Source organism: Anser cygnoides, chromosome 3 (genome assembly GCF_040182565.1).
Source record: "Anser cygnoides isolate HZ-2024a breed goose chromosome 3, Taihu_goose_T2T_genome, whole genome shotgun sequence".
Taxonomy (NCBI): Eukaryota; Metazoa; Chordata; class Aves; order Anseriformes; family Anatidae; genus Anser; species Anser cygnoides.
Window position 1 is genome coordinate 48501618 of NC_089875.1, and position 14869 is coordinate 48516486.

Genomic DNA, 14869 nt, shown 5'->3' on the forward strand with positions numbered 1-14869 from the left:
TTTTTCCTTTTTTTTTTTTTTGGTCCTGATTCCAGATGAAAATCCACGTGTAACCGTTGCAAAGACTTGCAGGAGAGAAAGTCCAGTTTTCTGTTAGCTCTGTTTGAAGGTTGTCTGAAGGTTGGACTGTCTTGTCTGGCACCAGGCTCTTAGTAAGCATCCAGCATCACCATTTTCTTTCACTTATCACAGAAAAGCTCACACCATTAGGAAGTTCCAGTCATTTAAGATATTGCTCTAAGAAAGAAGGGATGTATCAGCTAAATTTGAAGCAGCTCAGTGGAACAGCCCCCAAAGTTTGAGTTGGATAAAAATCATAGGAAATAAACAGCTATGAAGGCAGAAGGCCAAAACAAGATTTAAAAGGCTTTTGAACTCTATCCAGACAAGATCAGGGGAAATTAAAATGATTTTCTAAGAGCTGGCTGCTGGCAGGTATATTTTAAAGTAGTCTCTCCTGAAACCTCCCTTTCTCTGCTTCGAACTCTCACAGCTTTGCTGTGAATATGGTTAATTAGATTTTGGAAAGAAAATCTTTAGGAATATAATGTGTTCTTTCCTTATATAACATTTCTATCATCTTATATCTAAGTTCCTCATGGACACTGGTAAGTTTATTATGTCTCCCTCCCTTTCTTTGCCCTTCAAGAGCTGCGGAGGTAAGCTTTCCCAATTTTCTAGTGGGAGCTGTGAAAATCTCACTCTTGCAAAAACTAGGTCTCTGTCTGCAGCCACCTTCACTTATAGAGGGCTTTCCTTCGGTCTCATTTCCTTCCTGGCACTGATCATGGTGGAAAATTTGGGCTTGCTCTCTAAGCCTTTTCTCCTTCCCTTTCCCATTCATTATTCTCTGCACAGCACTATAGTTGATGCTTTTTCCCTCCTCTATCCATATTGCCATCTCTTATCCCTCCAACACTTCCCCATTAGCCTTCCCCTCTAATTTTGTCTCTTTTCAACGTAATTTTTCATCTGAGACTTCAGCTTCAATATTGGTGACCTTCTTGATTTGCAGCTGCATGTGTTGTTCCCTTTTGTTTTCATTGCACTCAGAGATCCTTCGTAACTTCTCCCACTCCCTTTACTTCCTCTTAACCAAAGGCTAAGGACCACTTACTTCCTCTTAGCTCAACACAGCACATAGCCAAACACTCTAATGCTTCCCCTTCCCTTACAGCCTATCTACATTAATGGTTCACCTGCTCCTCCTGCTTTCCGCCTTGCCTTCTGTTCCCTTCCTTCCACTGACAACCTTTACTCAACAAGAGCAGGAACAGCGCGTTACCAAACGGAGACCAAGATCCACCAGTAGCTATCATTTCCACATCAACTAGCGTGGTATTCTTCAGATATTTAATGCTGCCACAGTGACTGCTACAGCTGGGAGAGACTTTATGAGTAGTAGGAGAAGATGATTCAACATGGGAACTCACTGTGGTTAAGCAGCATACAGGGACGATGGGGAAGGAGGAGAGGAAGGACTATTTTCCTACCTTTGCATTCCCAGTTTTCATTTCTACCTCTATACCTGATTTCGTCAATTTCTCTACAGAGAAAATTATCAATGTGTAGTTGGAATTTCATCTTCCTCTTTATTGATCTTCTCTTCCATCTTCCTTCCCCACAACTCTTTTCTCTCTTTTCAGCTGCTAACATTTCTTGTCTGATCTCCTCTGACCATAGCACATGCCCTAAGTCTTATCTTAGAGAAAAAAGGAAAAAAAAAATCATTAATCTGCTTCTCCAACCCCCCACTGTTGCATTTACCTCTCCTAGAAGACCACAGGGGAAAACAAATTAAAAAAAAAAAAAAAAAGGAATTCAGTGATCTCATCACTGTCAAAGATTTCAACCCTCTTGATCTCAAGTGACTTAAACACAGCTGAAATTATATTGTACTTTGGCTTAGGTCTCTCTTCTCTCTTCTATTCATTCTTTCCCCTTTTCTTTAGAAACCTCTCGCTTTTGAGACTTCAAATCTCTGAGAGTCTGCCCCAGACCACCTTCTTTCCTCCCTCTTCAAAGTATACCTGGATAATCCCATCCATATCCATTTTTGTGTCATTTTATGTCATTTTTAAAATCAGACTGACATGCAGATTTTTCCTAAAATTATGACTATTGTGTTGGTGCTTAATGGTGAGTTGAACTCATTTGATAATCCACATTCAGACTGCTTGCCTGTGGTCATGCAAGAAGGATATAACATATCCATATAATCTTGTTCTCTTCCTTTTTCCCTTCAAACTATTGTTCACAGAGACACTACTGTGGATGCACAGAATTCCTTCATTAACTCCAAAATACAGTTTATGGTCCTTTGCTTTCTGCATGCCTATTTTTCTTCCTTTCATGTGTCTCAGTCTCTGGAAATACCTCATTCCTTGTACAAATATCTCACTACCAGGTTAAGGTCTTGCTCCTCTTTGATCTTCCCATGGCACTAGAAGTACTCTTGAAATGCTTGGCAGTTAATAGCTGATCATTGATTTAAGTGGGAAGTGAGGAACCTGAATATTTTATTGGATCTGGGCCATGGTCCCCCCTTTAGGGAGCTTTTATCCACCTAAACTCAGAGCATCTGCCTAGCATGCAAAAGGCTCTGCTTGAGAGACCTACAATACAAGTACTGACAGACAATATCAAGTCTCATATAATATGAATAGACAGGGAGAAGCCAGGTCAATTCTGCTCCCTCAAGAGTTTTTCTTCATCTTTAGAGCAGAGCAAGCATCAGACTTCCTCCCTTGCCCCAAGTTAAGCATCTGTAGGGCACCAGAGAGTCACAGAGTGATGCAGGCCCTTTGGCTCTGGAAATACATTAATGAGTCAGCGCCATCACCCCTCCTACGGCCCCTGCTTTGGAGGTTCTGCTTGTGCCCAGAGCAAGGTGTACAGCCAGGAGCAGCCAGGGGCCTATTTCTCAGGTGTGCTGGAACTGAGTGCTAAGCTATTTACCCTGCGTGTGTTAGAAACCATGACAACACTAAATTCATCTGGAAATAAAGCATCTCCAGCAGTAAAAACTGCAGTTTGCACTATGGATGAGAGGTTGGAATATAAGGCTTCACTCTGCACTTTGCTGGAGAGCTCCCTGACTGCATGGCTGTAGCCTAGGTTCAATCATGTTGGTAGGAGAGGAAACAACGGTTCCTCCTTCCCATCCTTTCCCAATCTCAAGTTGCATCATTCTGCAGAAAGTAACTTCAATTACTTAAAACTTAAAGCTTTACTGATAAGTATAGATCCATGGAAAGAACAAGCAAGAAGGAACTAGATTTGGTAGTCCACTGGAAGTGTGGGAATTAAGGGGAAGAAAATTCTTGTTTCCTATGTAACGTCCTAAGAAAAAAAGTCCAAACAGAAACAGCTGTTCTTTTAGTCCTTCACGAGGGCTTAGACCTCTAAGAATGGGTCTATCAGATACTTCTAGTTAGAATAGTCAGGTTTTAAGAACTTTTCTGTCTGGGGAAGCTAAGCAATTTGCAGCACACTTTGAACCCAGTGATCACTTCTGTGAACGCACACCATAAGCTGAAAAAAAAATGTGGGAAGAGCAACTTTCTCTAATTTGAAGAACTAAGAACATGGAGCAGTCCCTGTGCAGGTCAAAGAGAGTACCAGTGGCCAATTTGCATTTGAAGTCCCTGCAAAATAAATGTTCCAGTGGACAAACTGTAATGGTCAAAACTGTGCAGACAAAACCTCATGAAGAACCAGTTAATGTAGGCAAGCAGCAGTTTTCAGCTACTGGCTGTTTTGTTTTTTTCCCTGTTTTTGTTTTATTTTACAGCTGGAGCCATCTTCCATAAAATCCCTTCTCACAACATACACCAGATTTCTAGCCTCCTATACATATGGTTAATTCTGGCCAAATATCAACTGGATTCTAGGGGTAATAATTCCGCATAAAAACAGAGAGAGTCATCCAATGTCTTAATATAATATTTATGATATTAATTATTCTGAGATTACTGTAACATTTCACCAGTTACAGTTTTCTATGTCATGCTTTCTCTTTCTTTTTCTTTCTTTAATTTCTGATTGTTATTTTGTAAGTTTTATCACTTCTTTATTGTGTAATAGAAGCATTTTATATTTCAATTTATACCAACATTCAACATTACTTATTTGTTATGGTCTTTTTTTTTTCTTTCTTTTTTTTTTTTTTTTACTGAAGTAATAAAAGGTTTAAACATTAAAGAATTTCAGGCAAACCCTTTTTTCTTGTTTCAGTGCTGAGAATAGATTTTGGTAGTGGTCAGCGTATTAGCAGCATATAGAGACAGCTTTTAGTTTCATTTTCTAGTATTTGAATTTCTGTAATTCTAGGTCATGTGGAGAAGCCTCACTAAGGACCTGGAATCACCAGGAGCCAAGGTTTCAAATGTGCATGTTTCTAGTTACACATTTCAGGCCTTCCTCAGTTGCCTATCTCGATTAGTTCAGTCCCCAGAGCATCAGAACTGCAAATGAATGCACTAAGAGCTTTTGATGATCAGCACCAATGAAATTCAGGCATCTTTTAGACTTCAAGTGTCAGCTTTGACTCTAATAGAAAATGAAGCACAGAAACAAAACCTGCGCACTCCTATGACAGCACCATATTCTTCCTCAAGGCGTCTTCCCAGACAAAGATTCAGAGGTCATAAAAAGCTGTTCCATGGGGGATGGATGAGGTCTCAAATTCCCTTTACATACACAGGGGAGAAACCACTTTACTCCTTTACCACACTATTCAAAAAATGGAGATTCCCTCTTCATCTGACAAAGTACAACCATCCTTCTCTTTCTCTCCATGTCCTTTGTACTCCAGCAAAAATCATTGAGAAGAAGTAGAGAGTGGAAAGAATTTCTCCTAGGAGGGGGACAGAAGGGTGGGAGGGAAGATTAGGTAGGTAGGTGTGACTTGTTTACCCTCTGGCATAGTAAACAGCTGCAAATTCAAGAAATCACAAACAAAGGAATATCTCTGGGGAAAAAAAAAAAAAAGTTACTGATATATTACCTCAGAAAGTAAATTTTGAACTGTTTTCAACAACCAGTACCATGAAATATGAAGTGCCTGGGACTCTCTTAGGTGTGGCAAAGGAGGTTAACCTCTATGCTCTACATTACAGCATAAAGGAGCATTGCTCATACAGATGACTGTGAAGAATCTTGAATTTATACTCTCCAAGTCAACGTGGCCAACGGAGAAAATGTTTTCAGCATTTAGCTTACTTAAACAAAAAATTAAAAGAAAAAAAAAGTGCCACCTTTTATTTATTCCTTCAAGAACACATAAAACCAGCTTCTGTTTAGAGGCAAGCCAAATACACTTAAGTAATGTATATAATCTAAAGCAAATAAATATAGCTCACTTCTCTGTTAATATAATTAACATTGCCTATTAACTAAGACAGTAATGTAATCAGGGAAAATATGAGGCAGAGTCTACTGTAAAACAGACAATAAATTGTGGAAAATAACCACAGGTGAGAAAGAAGAAAACAAAATGCAAAAAGCGAATATAATGTTATATGTCCAAATCCACATTTTAGAGAATCAGAAAGCCTCACGGCTATTAGTGTGAAAAGCTGAAGGAAGGCAATGGCAGCAAGATGGCAGGTGACTCTTCCACGCTGGGGTTTGTATGTTAATGCCTCAGAGCATATGCTTGCCCAAGACCTGAGGAATACATGCACTGGGAAGGGAGTGTTATGATGAAAGACAGGTAGACCAGTGATGGTTTATTAAGAAATGCTGGGAGCAGAAAAGCATCTAGTGGAGATGTGGAAAAGGCCTCCACTTTAAATCCTTCATACTCAATGGAGCAGAGAAACACTCCCTTGGCTGGTGACAGCAAAGCACTGGCAATGTTGAGAAAGTCAAGTAGCCATTCATCATTGTGGCATGGGGGAAGTTGCATAAAGAATCTGAAAAGCCCTCCGAAGCACCCTGAACCCGGTCAGTAATTATGTCAAGCGTTTGACCCACTGAAACTACTATTAACCTCTAACAGAGATGCGGTTGTACAGCCAAACATTCACAACGTTAGTCATGTTTAAAAAGCTTCCAGTAAAGATGGCACAGGCCTATGAGAGGAATTTGCACATTCCCCCTCTAATTGACAGGATTCATTCAACTCTTTGCAATCTTATCCCTTATTTTCCCTGGGAACTCAATAAATGAAGTATTGTCCCCACGGATTTATTCTTTCCTATTATAGGAAATCTTGTTTGGTAAGGGTGGGATGGCCTATGCTACAAATTTCCTAAATGGTTGATTTAAATTTGTATAATTACAATCATCTTGACCATAAGTCTTAGTTTAGAGTAGAAAGGAAACACTCTGTTCTCTCTTTTTCCTTTCAGGCGCATCAAGGACAAAGTAGCAAGTGTCATAGAAAACGCATCAGCAGTCCCAAAGGGTTTTCCAATACCCTGAAATTCCCATATCCCCATGTTTATGCTTGCCCATCTTTAATGCTGACACATGACCATCTCCAGCAGTTCTTTGTGTGACTCCGTGTTTACACTCAAGGGATGCTGGCAGAATAAAGTTGTCCTTGCCCACACAGGATGTGATCCTAGCAGGCCAGGCTCCTCTCTGGCTCTGAAACTGCCTAACGTCACTGAAATCGATAGAGTTATCCTCATTTGCAGCAGTGGGAGGCAGTGTCAGGTCCTTTCCTTCCTTGGCAGTCTGAAGCTCTGGCTCAAAGCCAGGAAGGAGAGGTCTTATCCTACAGGCAGTGAACTAGCACCCTGCTGTGGGACTAGTGAGCAGAGGGACCAGCTGGAACCCAGACAGGATGAAAAGAAATAATGAAACAGGAGGGATCCCCTCAAACACACACAAGAAAAGGTGACAACTCATTGTTGTCAATCTACTGATTTGGCCATCCTGATTCTTAAGAGTCATAACCATTGAAATGCACCATTAATAAATCAAAAAGGGGCCATAAGGATTATTACAAGATAAATTTCTGAAATCAATGCTCTATCATTCCAGAATAACTTCACTGTTTAACTGAAATCAGTAGAATTACCCTGACATAAAACAGAAGTAATCTGGTAGTGAATTTAGACTTTCAGCTACAAAAGACAAAAACAGGAGTGTAGCAGATGCCACATACACAGTTTAACAGGAGTTAACAGGGACAGAAATAAACACAGTCCTTCTAGTTTTCTAATAAATTAACACAGGTAAAGGCACAGTGATGACTGTTTCTACTGTTTCATTTCATATTTTGGTGTTCTCTAGCAAGATTAAACTCACTAAATGATTAATTAACTATGTTCCCAGAACTTTTGGAATTAAATTCTGTTTATAACCCTTATCTGAAAACTTTTCACGTATTTCAGATGACCTTAAATAAGTTGACCGTTTTTGCTCTTTCCCCTTTACAGACCTCAGCACTGTGCTTTTTTAGCAGCATCTTTTCATTTTCTTGTATGATTCAAGCAATACTACTCATAAAAGCATATTAGAAATTAGCCCCCTACACATATTTCAAAGAAACCAAGCTTTCTGTGTAACATCTGCCTCTCAGCTAGCCTCTCTTGGTCACCTGAATTGTGCCCTGGGTACCTACTAGTAATCAGAGACATATTTCTCCTCCAATTCTGCATTGTGATCAGAATAATCTTATCTCCAATTCCCCACTTACCTCTTTATGATGTTTTAATTCAATCCTGACACTGCAGCCATGATGCCTTTTGGAGGAGTTGTATAGTGCAGTCGAAAGAAGACTTATGAACATGGCACTGTGGGATCAGCAGCGCAAGCACATGAGCTGTACCTTGGAAGTCAAATATAGGCTGCAGGGAAAAAATATATGTGGAAAGGCTATCACATAAGAAATCCACTTTTACAATTACCATTCCTGTAGTGCAGCCATGGTAAGTGGCCTTCTCCTAAATGTTCTTCTGATTGTGACATTTTGATTTAACTATTATCAACCCAGACCCTGCCTCTGTCAGGGTCGGTTTCTGGATTCTTTGTTGAGAGATTTCCTCCAGCTTCTTTCATATAAGCTAGGCAGTACCAGTAAATATCTCATGAGTCAGGAAAAAAATTAAGCTCTTGGCCCCCCCGACTCCTTAATTCGATGCTTAACAAAAGGCTGAATACTTTCTTCTCCTTCTCTACTACCCATTTCCACTCTTTCTTTGCAACCATTGAGTATGTTACTGCAACAGACTGGCAGCAGTGAAGGCAGATACCATGCAGGCAGAACTAAACTAGCTTTAAACTAAATAGATCATACACCCTTAACAGGTAAAGTTGATGTAGCACGGTTCTGAGTATGGGCTTCTGCAGCACCTCCAGCCTAAGGTAAAGTTCATGACTTGCTGCATCTTACTGTAACTGCACCTAAGCTTGGTAGTATAAATCTAGTTTATCTATGCTACCTACAGTAGGAAGGTAAATGATTACTATATTGCACAGTAGCCACTGAAGCACAGGCCAGTCTTCACATTTCTCTACATGCCCTTTCTCATCACACACAACAAACCTATTGCTCAGTATGTCTTCTGATCCTGAAGCATCCTCAGCACCCTACCTGCCCTGGGAGGTATGGCATTCAGATGCAATGGCAGGCAGACAGCTAGAAGCTGATGAAAGATCTGGATTCAGCAACAGGGTCTTCAGAATGGGGAAAGCAAGTCCTGAAATCATGGGCTGGGAGTTTAGAGGAGGCCCCATGCAACTTAGGAAGGTTAAATTTGATTGTATCCTGTGAGAAAAGCACCAGCAGGGGAAGGACTTGGCAAAATGTCAAGCATAAGCAGAGACTTCATAAGGCTTCTTCTAGAAAATTAATCTGAAATAAGTTTGGGTTTCATTTCAGTGCTGAGAGAAGGTTAGGGTCAGTTTTTTCTTTCCTTCTGAAGTAGTGCCCTGATTCCTTCTTACATTTCTATAATAAGCTTCTATGAATTCCAATAAAATAATCACCTGCAGGATTCAGTTTTATTGCCCTAGACAAATACATCATCTTTACTCCAATTTAGGAAAAGCATCACAGCCATGTGTAATAGTCCAGATCCTCTAAAAAGTGGAACAGACATTTAATTTAACAGCAAGGCTTTTCTCAATCAAAAGGCTAGAGAAACAGGTTTTTCTTAATTACAGCATATGGCAGAAAAAAAAATAAATGTACTTACTTCTGTAGTTTGAAAGTAGTCATCTCCCTCTGGTTATATGTACCTCAATGAAAGAATGCTATATAAATAATTCTGGAATTAAAAGAAATTAAAACATTGTCACCCCTCAGAGAGCTAATTTAAAGGCATACTTCCTACCCAACCCAAGAAATGGGATACAGGTAAAGATCCTCTTTACCTAAAAGGGCTCAACCTTATAGCTTCGCATTCTGAGGAATGTCACTTAGCCATGTTATCTTATATTAAGTTTATGGGCAGGCCTATATTATGGGTGCCACCAGATTGTTGCTCAGACATAAGGTGCCTTTTGGTCTGAAGCTGTAGTCATGGACTCCACTATTAACACTGACACGAGCATCATATGTATCATCCTCATGAACTGAGTAGAAAAAAATACCAGGGAGAAAAATAAACGACGTTTAACTTTTACCTCTGCTGAACAGCTTTTCCTTCGATTTTGAATCACACACATCAAGATGATTTTCAAGGAAGAAACACAAAGTAATCAAGGTAATGTTTGTCCTCTCATAAGATGCTCTGTGTGAAGGTCCTGACTACCTCTAGGCCTGAATGATAAGGCCAGTGCCTGCAGTGCCTTTTTCACATCAGAAAAGCATACTGTCATACCAGTGCACTGATCCAGAGGCTTCTCCACTCTGGCACACAGAAATAATTCCCTGAGAGTGTCAGCACAGGCCCTACATGTTTGACAGCACCTAATAGGGCAGATCAAACACCTGATTCCCTTTAGCTCTGTTATTATTTGAAGTTGAGTGAAACAGCCAACAGGTGGTTGTGGAATCTCCTTCTCTGGGGATATTCAAGGCCCAACATGTGAAAGCCTCTTTGTCTTGTTTAAGCCCCCAAATACAATGAAGTGTGTTTAGCCAGTGGTCATTCAGTCAAAGCACACACCTCATATAATAACGGCCTAATGCATAAGGAGTGGATGAAGACTGAACCAACAACCTCCCTTCCACCGTGTGGAAACAGAATCTTACACTTCCCTATATTGATAATCTGAAGCGGTCCCAGAGCCCTGAGGACAAACCTTCAGATGTCTTCAGGAAGAAGATGGGCTGCCATCCCTTATACAGTTCCCTGATATTACTAAATCTTCAAGTAATGTTGCCAGTGCCACTGTAGAAATTCCTGTGGAGACAGAAAAGCCCACGTTGTATTGGCCACAAATAGCTAGCCTTCACTGGTAACTTTCAAGCTCTATCCACGTTTCCAGAACTGAATACACAGGCATAACGAACATATATATCATTCACTTTAAACCTTCATGAGGATGTTCTTTTCGTAGCTCTCCTGTTCAGTACAAATTTAGTGCTTTTAAAGTTGGGCATTAATTGTTTCTCAATAAGATATCATCATAAAACATGCAATTTAGTGCTTCGTTTCTTCCAATTTCCATATAGGAATCAGACTGTTCTAAATTCAAGCTTTAATCCCCTTGGCCCTTCTTGTAACTGGTGCTATAGACTATGAAGGGTTACCGACCCATAACAAATAAATTAATAAGCTTGTGTAATTATATTTGGGTCATTTTATTTCAATCCATGAAATCAAAGACTCTGTTCATATTAGTACAGGAATTGCTCTAACTGGCCATTGGGGCTCCCTTGATACACCATCTGCGAATGCAACAAACTGGCACATGTTGGATAGAAAGAATCCGTGTACATAGCTAGTTTACACGATTTTTTCCATTACCTTTGCTGGGCATAGGCTTCAATATCCTATTTATATCCAGTAATTCTGTTTATCCTATTCCTCTTGGCCTCCAGTACATTTTCTGGTAGAAGGACACGCTCTTTCTAACAGTTTGTCAGGTTCTTACTTGGCTCTCTTCTCAATGTAACACAACTCCCCATCTTCCCTCCCTACATCCACTGCCCTCATTTATTTCTTTTTTTTTTTCTCTCTCTTGGCTCCATTATACCTCATGATCAGCTTAAATTGGAGGTCTAGGGAAGGTCTGCATCTTGCATTGCTGCTGTCCCCAGAAATCTAACTGAGCTTGAAAAACATTTAAGTTTCAGACCTTGTAATGAGGTCACAAAAGAGAAGGCTTGTAGGACTGACTTCTAAGTTCCTACGGCCATTACTATAGCTACCTTGAAGTCTGTAATCCTACAACATGGAGCTACAGAGAGGGTTCTTCCTGTTCCTGCTACATGCTTGAAGGTACAAAACAGGACAGTCATTCCATCTGTTTCCCCACCTTACAGGCTCATGGAAGATTATTTTGAAAGCTAGAGACTTTCTGGACAGCCTGTCAATCAACTGACTATCTGGTGTCTCTTGAGAAGACAGCTGCACACAGCTACCTTGTGAGGTAGGTCAGATGGCACTTTCTGGGTGTGAATTGCTCATGCACCATGACAAGGAGGGAGAGGAGCAGGTGAGGATCTTAGCTCTGAAAGTAGAACTGGAAATGTCTCCAGAATGGAAGATTAGTTCACCATACCGCTTATGAAGTATTAGCCAAAACATGGTAGAGACAAGCATCTACAGCTGCATGGACTTTGTAAGGTTAGCAGGACTACATGTGAATATGCATCAGCAACATAGGAGCTTTTAGAGAGTGAATTGTTCCATCAGTGACTATAAATGTGACATCCCTTATGCAATCTCTATGTAACAACTCTTAAAAATAGTGGTCCTTGAGTGATGAGAGTATACACTAAAGGAAAGATCACGCTGAATGTGCCTTCTGCTTATAGATTTCTCCTAGCATCTGCGGGGTGCCCTGCCAGCCTGAGGATATTGAGCTAGATGGCCCTCTAGTCTAGGAGAAGAGCTCCTATGTCCTTCTAAAGAAGGATCTATGGGGAGTTAAGTTACTGTGGCAGAATAACGTCATATCTTTTCCAACTACTTTCCAGCAGAAATGCCTCAATTCTGCCCTCAGTTAGCTAGCTGGAGTTCTTACCTGCTGCAATGCAACCTATACTTGAGTAGTGGAGGGAAGAGTTTCTGGCATTCACAATTCCATATGCTTTACCTAAACTGAGAGTAGTTTACCTATCTGGAATTTTGTATGTAGTTGCTTCATGCAAGGGTGATTTTTACAAGGTGTATAGCCATCTTGTCCTTATAAAGTTAGCAACAATTTTGGCACTGGATGTTTTGTGTGCGAGAAAACCACTGAAAGAAAATATGAACCAGAAATGAAAGTAGCTGCCAGCTTCCAGCACAGCATCCCAGAAGTTAACTGCGTGGTCATAACCATTTTAGACTAAACCCATACAGAGTATGGAAGGAGAAGAAAAAAATCTAGCCACTTTATTTCAAACTTTTCCTTAAACTTCTTTTCCCTTTGTGCCCAGCCCTTGCAAATACTGCAAGGCACGGAGGACTCCAGGTCCATCGCAGACTGGGCAGATCAGCCAACAGGGGGCAGCCAGAGGACAGGGATTAGCATCAGAGCCCTGACACCCCTTCATTTCAGAGCCCAGAAAAGCAACAGTCAGCCAGCCTACCAGGAGCCTGTTGGTCTCTAGATTGATTCATTAGACAGACACCTCCCTCTCTGGCTCATCCTTTCGTTATGACACAGGAAGCTGTCAGCCTTTCATGGGACAAAAGGACATTCTTAGGAATGCAAAGGACTGAAATATCATCTCATACCCTGGAATACTTCCAGGACACCAAGGATGTGCAGTCTCCTTAATCACAAGTCCTTTTTTGGTCCTGCTGCATTTTAAGAGACTAGTCTGACTCAAAGACGATATCAGGTTCGCCGAAAGTAGTCTGAAGGATTTGCATTTGAAAGCCATCCAGCCCAAGCTTAACCAAACGAGCCTTCCCTAAATTAAAAACAAAAATAAGGGTTTTGCTCAACAGTACTCTCTTTCGCTTCTCAGCTTTGCCCTTGGGAGAGTACACTGCTGTCTGCCTCCAAGATAATATTTTTGGAAGGTACATTCCTTTTATTTGGGCCAGCACACTAGCAGACAACTAAAAGGACATGTGCAAGCTATTTCAGAAGGCTGTGTTTTTGCTCTGTGGTTGTAGTCACACCAGCGCACCTCTGCTTCACAGAACCAATCCTATGCTTAAAGCTGGTGTGCAGGGAAGACCAAATGAAACCAGGCAGCTCAGCCTTGTAACTGGGCCAGTTGCTGGGACCCGGGGAAGATTAGAATGCCATGGCATAGAGTTGTCACAGTATAATATTAGAGGCTTGACAAGTAGAGGGTTTCTCATAGGACTACTTGTGGCAGACTCTGGAGCCAAACATGACCAGCTCTCACTTCCATCTCACACGTGGGATAGTTACATTTTAAATATAAATAAATGACAGATTACCCTCCTCCTCCTCCCTGTGAAACAAGAGAAGGGGTGAGGAAAGGAGTATTACCCTATGAAATCACTAGGACCTAATCTTTTCAAAACACCGCTACTGAAGTCACCGTGCTGTCATTTTTCCTTTGTTGCCATGACTTTCCACAGCCCCTTTTCACTGATTTCTTATGCTTGAATTTTAGATTCATATTTTCTGCCCCTATTTATGAGATGCAACAATATTTTTCACACACCCATAGCACCTCTTTTCTTCAGCTGTTGCTTCTAATCCCATTGCTTCTTCCTAGGCACCTTATCTACCCACCTATTCTTTTCTACTTCTCTGTTATCAGTCGCAATCTTCATATTCTTTGGTGTTTCTAAGTAAAAAGACCTTTCCACATCTCTCCTGCCTTTAATTTTCTCAGATTCAATATCAAAATCTCATGCCTGCCCCATAGCACTCTCCACTACTGAACTTCACGTTTCCTGACTTCTACCTTGGTTATTTGCCAACACAAAGAAAGAGTAGGAACCACAGGCATATTCAGAAACATAGTACGTAGAAAATAAACTTTTAAGATCATGGTATTTCAGCATGGATGAAACTTCAGTTCTGTCCCTAACATTAACTGTAAAGAAGATCTTTTCTGAATTACTGTGTTTTCCAATTCTATAAAGGAAGCTTACCAAAAAGCTTAAGAGATTCAGGATACATGTCCTAGTCAAAAAGCAATCAAGACTCTTAAAAAATTGTTGATGTCCTAAGCACATTTGGAGGATGGTTTACTTTATTCACTTCTCAAACTGCTACATGGTAGCTGAGCCACATGATGAGGCGTCAGCTTCTTAGAAACATACTTTGTAAGCAAGTCCTATTACCTGCCTTAAAACTGTTCAGTCAGCCACGAAAGTCATTCCAGTTCCTTTCTATTTTCTGAGACATGGTTTGGCCTTTCATATGCTCTCTTAAACACCTCAGATTTATGTATACCTAAAGAGACAAGCTCACTAGATTCTAGAGGCATTTGTTAACGTTAAAAAATAGAAGAGAGATAACCAAGGTCCATCAACGTATATGAAAGACTGAGATGCCTCTAGCCCCAGAAGAGTGAAATGCATCTTTCTTTACACATTGTTGCTCCAAGACAGAACATTTATTGTCCATCAAAGTCAATGTCTGTCCATCCACCTCAGTGGGTACTGCACTGTGCCTCGAAACAATAGCACGTTTCAGAAATTCTCACGAGAAAGAGCAGGAGCATTAGCAAAGCAGCACATGAATTAAAGCAGGCTTGATCCGCTTTAATGTGCGTTCTGAGCCTGGGGCCCAGTAAGAACCTACTGATCACATAATCTGCCTATCTAGAGGATCTGTATATATACAATAAGATAATCCTGGTAATCAAGAGTGTAGA

The 14869-nt window shown here is 40.6% G+C and overlaps 2 long non-coding RNA genes across 2 annotated transcripts in view; one reads left to right on the forward strand and one right to left on the reverse strand.

Moving 5' to 3' along the window:
• LOC136790427 (uncharacterized) overlaps positions 1-14869 on the reverse strand; it is a 276363-nt gene that overhangs the window by 43008 nt on the left and 218486 nt on the right. The window contains exons 14-16 of the long non-coding RNA XR_010830321.1: positions 10207-10307; positions 9156-9227; positions 7655-7805 (exon numbers count right to left, since the gene is read on the reverse strand). This is a non-coding gene — a long non-coding RNA (uncharacterized lncRNA). The remainder of the gene's footprint in view (positions 1-7654; positions 7806-9155; positions 9228-10206; positions 10308-14869) is intronic.
• Positions 1-14869, forward strand: part of LOC136790428 (uncharacterized) — a 33578-nt gene that overhangs the window by 14570 nt on the left and 4139 nt on the right. The window contains exon 2 of the long non-coding RNA XR_010830322.1: positions 11393-11499. This is a non-coding gene — a long non-coding RNA (uncharacterized lncRNA). The remainder of the gene's footprint in view (positions 1-11392; positions 11500-14869) is intronic.